Below are 6,745 nucleotides of genomic sequence, written 5' to 3' on the forward strand. Positions count from 1 at the left end.
ATTTGAACCAATTACAAAGAAGTTTTATTTTTGTCTTTAAAAATATTTTTATTTTCTAAAGTTATTATGCAATTTTTAAGTTTACATATTATAAAAATTATTTTTTTGTATCCTCACTGGCCAATACAACTTTTGTTGTTATAAGCACCAATTAATTTTTATGGTTGCTTTGAAACTACTTTCGCCCCCTCTACCAAGCAATGCAAATCTATTTGAATCCTGTAATTTTTTATATTCTAGTCCATCAATTGAAGTTGCTTCAAAGGATTCCCATAAAACAAAAATTTAAAATATAAAATTATCATATAAAATTTATTTTATTTAATTAATATACATAAAAAACTAAAAAATCATGACAATTAATCTTGAACTATGATCTATTAGGAATTATATTTTATTTTTTTAATATATATAATTTATCATATATTTATAATATTAAATAAAAAATTCATATTAAAAATTTACTTATAACAAAATATACTTCACTTCATCCAATTTACATATTATATTTCTAAATTAAGTAATTACAAATAATCTCTTTTTAATGAACAGATCATATGCTAAAATCAAATTAAAGTACACAACCATTTGACATAGAATTACATCAACAAAGATGTGAAACAAGTAAACAACTAAATTAAGTAATGACAAATAATGCCTTTTTAATTATTAGTATATTTGAATATATAAAAATTATAGTTTAATTTTTTTTTTCATTATATTGTATTTATTATTAAATGATATAATCAAAATTAAAACGTCTTATGTAATTTTTTAAAATAAAATGAATAGGATTTACATTTTAGTTTTTAGAATATTAATATATATAATATTAATTAATATTTTCAAGAAAATAATTGATCTCTTTAAGTAGATAATTGTTTTTAAAATAAAATAAATAGAATGGAGAATTTAATTTTTAGAATCATTTAAACAATAATATTGAATTAATGAATTTAATAATAAATTAAATAAATAATATTAATATTTAGTAATAAATATAAATTTATATATAATCATATATTGATAAGATCTCAATTGAAAAAATATTTATATCATTTTATAAAATAAATTGAATAATATTTTTTATTATTAAATATTATTTACTTACAAATAAATTATTTACTTAAATATTAAAGATCATCTACTCTCACACTATTTACTTGAACCGTAAGAACTATAAAAAAATTTAAAAAATAAACTTACAAACATTTCACCCACTTCCACATCTAAAAAGATTCATGGAAGTGAAAAAAAAATAAAACCTATTTTACCAACAAATCCTAGTTTCCACTCCCAAAGGTTGTTTGTTGCTTAATGAAAGGCAAATTTCAGGCGACTTCTGCATTTTATGGAAGCTTGACTTTACCCATATCATTTCAGATAACAACTGTCATATTAAAAAATAAATAAATAAATAAATAAATAAATAAATAAATATGAATTAAGTTTGTTATTATTATTATTTTAAATGATAAATTTAGTTTTAACTTAAAAATAATGTTATGTTTACAAATTTGATTTAAGATTAAGTTTAATTATATATTTATAATAAAATAAATGGTGAGTTATAATTAATAGTATTTAAATATAGTTAAAACAATACAATTCAAAAATATTAATTACAAATTAGATTTATAATTAAGTTTATTGTTATATTCTATTACTAAAATTTAAATTATGTAGACTAAGTTATAATTATAATTATATTATTAATAATTGTTTTCAAACTCAAATAATTATAAAAAATAAGTCAACAATTATTAAAAATTTAAAAAAATTTAAAATAATTATATTATGATTGTAATCTTAAGTAATAATTATTTTGTATTATATAATTATATCAATTATTTTAATTAAATAATATCAATAATATAGCGTAATAGAAACTACCATCATTGTCCATGCTTCTCCCACCAAACATTGATCCGCACTTAGGTAACTCTCTACTTCTCATGAGCACACTCTTCCCCCTTCTTATGCTCTATTGCACTTCTCGTTATCTTTAACAACTTCCTCCACCCGTTTTTGCAGGTTTGAACACAATACTGAATTCATTAATTACTCGTGCCTATAACTTGTATATCTTGTGCTATGGTTTTGAATAGTTGTTTTTGATGATACATATTTGGCCTAATCATGAATCAAAACTTTCTCAGCCATTTATTCTTCTTCAAAACCTTCTTTTTTTTCATAACATGAAAGCCCATATTTCTGCTATGTCTCTACATCCATTTAAGATGAATGAAAGATCTACGTCCCAACAAAAGATATATATTCAATGTATATATGCGTTATTGGCAAATTTTCTTATATGCAACTTGTTCTAAATATTTTACAAGTTTTCGTTATTAAATTGCATAGGCTCTTTCGTCTCTGTAATAAAACCAAAAAAAAATAGCACATAGTATTAAAAAGACAAAGGATCAAGTGTATACACAACTTATACATCCACCAAAAATTTAAACCACGTCTCATTTTTTTAAAATATCATAAAGTTAATACTATTGTAATCCTCAATAATTCTTTACAATTCCGTAAAAAATTTATTCAACAATCTTCTTTTCTCCTTCTAATTAATAAATCCTCACTACAACAATAACAATAAGGTTGTGCCTGCAGTTATTTAAAGAATCACATTTAACATATAGGTAATACCCATTGCGAGATAAGGTAAAGTCTTTTTAATGGTATACATGTTTATGATTTTCTTATTATTGTATATTTTACATAGAATTATCCAAATAAACATAAATTTGTGCTCAAACAAAATCAACTTTTCTATTCTATTTTCCATATCTACTGTTCCAATGAACTATATCAAAAATTTGTAAAGCATTACTTGCCAAAAGCCACCTCTACCTTGCCTTTTCTCTTCTACCTTTCACATTTCTAACTCTCGGCAGGAACATGATGCTATGCGTCTCTTGTTAAGAATATAATAGAAATTGTGGAAACGGGGATTTATTTTATTTATTTAAATTATTTTTTATTATTTTTTAGTGTAAGAGTTATTTTCAAATTATCATTTAAATTATAAAAATGTTATGAGATATAAAGATCAATTTTACTATTTGCAAATTGTATAGCCTAATTTATCTAAATTTGTGTTATATAAATCTTACATTAAATTTTAATTGAATTGTAATCATAATTGAACTATAATCCTAATCTTAATTATGCTAAACACACACCAAGACTGAGAGGAGGGGGTGAATTAATCTTGAATAGAAAACTTGAAACTTTATAGCACAACTCAATTTCAACTTTAAACTCTTAATATGATCAATAGCAAGAAAGATAAAGCATTTGATAAACACTTATGGCACATAGATACCTTAAATATTGGTCATTAGAGAAAAGTTGACTATGTTCGTCTTGCTCTTCTCTCTTGATGATCATCCCTCATTTATTTAACTTACTAGAACATCTCCAATGGTGTTGTGCCACCATTGTGATCTCTTATTGGGATCCAATTCATTCAAATCAATGTTATAACCATGACTCGGGCTACTTGTACATGTCATTTGAATGTTAATTGAAGTTACCATCATTAAAAGCTAGGACTACTACAGCCTTGCCAAACTCCATATGCTAAAAATCCTCACCCCTTCAGATGAAACTACCAGAAGTTGAACACTTGAATCCTTAGCCACAATAGGTTGTTCTCTAGTAACTTTGATCCTTACAAAATTTTGGAAAGGCCCAACTTCTTCGTCAACATCTCTAATGAAGTTCAACATATTGTTGTTAACATCAACTAACCTATAAGCCTTACGAATGTCATTATGCACTATGACCAATTCCTTGCCCTTGGGATCTAACTTGGCTATTCTCACATCTAGAATCAAGACATAGGCGATGGAACCAAAGACCTTAAGATGACTAATTTTGGGCTTCCCAAACAATGCTTCCATTGGGGTCTTCTTCACCACCTATGTAGGGGATCTATTTAGCAAGTATATTGTTGTAAATACTAATTCAACCCAAAAAAAATTGGGAGAATTCCTATTCTCCATCATACATCAAATAATCTTCATGATCATGTAATTTCACCTCTCAACCACTACAATGAATAGTCCTTTTATACCATGTTTAGCACAAAAGTTATTGAAATCACTTGAACAGAACTCTCATCCATTATCAAATTTACTAATGACTAAAAATATTAAATTTCATTAAACAAATTAAATTTTAATTTCAGAAAATGCACCCACATTTTCCTACAATAATCACCAACAAAAAGGAAAACATGTAGCACCAATTATGAATGTCATATTTTTCCACAAACATCTACATGAACCAATTGAAGGACTCTCTTGGCTCTATGATCGTATGGCATCAAATGAAGATCTATGTTGCTTCCCTACCTAGTAGACTCCACAAACACTCTGTATTTGTTGTTGGATGTCAAGAAGATAGTCTACCAACTTCTCTTGGGCCAACTAAGAGAGATAGGATAAATTAAGGTGCCCATACATTAATGCCAAGATGTATTAATAATTTATGCACTCTTGGTTGCCAATAGATACTCCCTAACCTATTCAATGTCAACTAATGTACACAGTCCATGATCTTCTACACAAAGAGCAATAGTCTTCTAGGTCTCTTTGTCAACTATGTAGCATTTGTGATGGCTAAAGATGACATCTAGATAGGGCCAATGTCTCATAACCTCACTCATTGAGTGTATATTAAGCTTTGTTCTTGACACAAAATGCATAATGACAAAATTCAACATCTTACCTCCATCTAATATATACTCCATACCACCAAAGATTACTAAGTTTTAGAAGAATTGCAAAATGTGTATCGCATGAACTAATCCTACTTGTCAGTGAAGTGACATGATGCTCCTAAATCCATGTATTAAGTAGACACCTTGGAGAGATCTACTAGTCTTTTGGCCATGAAAATATAGAATGTTCACTCCTTTGTATGCTCTATGAACCTTCTACTAAAGCCCTCTCTAGTTGGATTTTTGATCAGCCAACCTCTCTCTGCAGTCCTTCTTCATATGACTTATCTTATCACAGTAATAACATGTGATGTTCTTCAAATTCTTTATTGCATCCTCATTTCTACTTTTCCCTTTCTTTTGTAACCATTTCCCTTTATCGTTGTCTTTGGCTATGAAGGACTATTCTACACCGCTTGTTTAACTGCTATTTTAAAACTAATGTCCTATTGTAAAAGCTTGTTACACATCTCATTAAAATTCATGTCGACATTCATAGAGGTGATGTTTAAGGTCTCAATCAAATGTTCCTAAGCAAATAGTAATATTTTCAACATGATTACCACCATATCTTCGTACATTTTCTAACCAATGGCTATCAAATACTCTCTAATGTCCTCGATATTGAGTAAATGCTCATGCAACAAAACATTTTCATTTATGGTGATAAAAAGTAACTTCTTTAGTAAGAAAACTTTGCCCTTGTTTGAAGTCTCATGCAAATCTTGCAAATGATTCCAAATAGCAACTTAAAACATCCTTGTCTAGACTTCAAAAACCATGTCATATGTCACAAATGACTTGATCAACACGACTACTTCTCTATCACATTCATCAAATTTAACTTGGTCTGTCATAGCTATTGGATGGGCATCTATATCAAGGATAATATTTGTGAGACATCTATGCTCAAGAATAACTAACATGCCAAATAATCTCTATCAAGCTTCCAACATGTTGTAAGATAATGAGACTGTTTGAAAAACAACCTCCCTACTATGAATCTAAAATAATGAAGCTACCTATGTGCCCCGACTACCTTGACGATTTTTTACATTGAAAATCATGTGCCCTTTTGAATACAAAGAAATATAGAGATTCAAATGACCCTTGGCCTCCTTGACATTAATGTAGATTGGATGAAAAAAAATGGTTGTAAACTACACAAAAGCGTGCCCTAGACAGAACTAAAAACACTGACCCTAAGTATTGCAATTTGCAATCATGAAAACAAAATTAGAAGCCAACCAACATATGCCCTAGCTCCCACAAAAAAAAAAAATCTGGTCTTTTCCTGCATCCATGCCTTTGTGAAAAGAATAACCCAAAAAACTCTAATTTTCATGACTTCAAAAGATTGTGAAACAAATTCCACATTTTTTTAATAATCCTTAGGTGCATAATTGTGAAAAAAAATCCCACATTTTTCAACGAAGAATTAATTATTTTCATAACAAACTTTGCTGCAATTTTCACAAAAAATGTCACATGATTTGTCAAAATTAAAACTGCAATTTTTCAAACAAAATATCCCATTTTTTATAAACTTTTGCACATGATTTTCAATAAAAATACAATGCAACTCTACTAAAAAAATCCATGATTCTCACTTTTTGCCCTTGATTCCATATGGATTTCTTCTTTTGGCTCTTTACTATGCTATACTAGCAACCCCTCGATCTGTCTCTACCAACTACAATCCCTAGGTCTTCACTCTCAAAGAATCCATGGCTCTAGCTCAGCCCTAATACCATATCACAAAAATCAAGCACATAAAGATAACCAAGATATTCATTGATAAAATAAGAAGGGGAAGCCTTCTTATAAAGAATTATGAATATGGGAGACAACCCACATTATAAATGTGGAGTAAATAAAAATAATATACTAAAAGTGAAACAAAACATCAAGTTTATCTTAAAATTGAGAAATTTTTATTAAAGCTTGCAACTGGTAAGTAATTGACCATTACTTAATAATTACTTTAACATAAAGGAATGAGGAAAT

This window comes from Cryptomeria japonica, chromosome 11, assembly GCF_030272615.1.
Source record: "Cryptomeria japonica chromosome 11, Sugi_1.0, whole genome shotgun sequence".
NCBI lineage: Eukaryota > Viridiplantae > Streptophyta > Pinopsida > Cupressales > Cupressaceae > Cryptomeria > Cryptomeria japonica.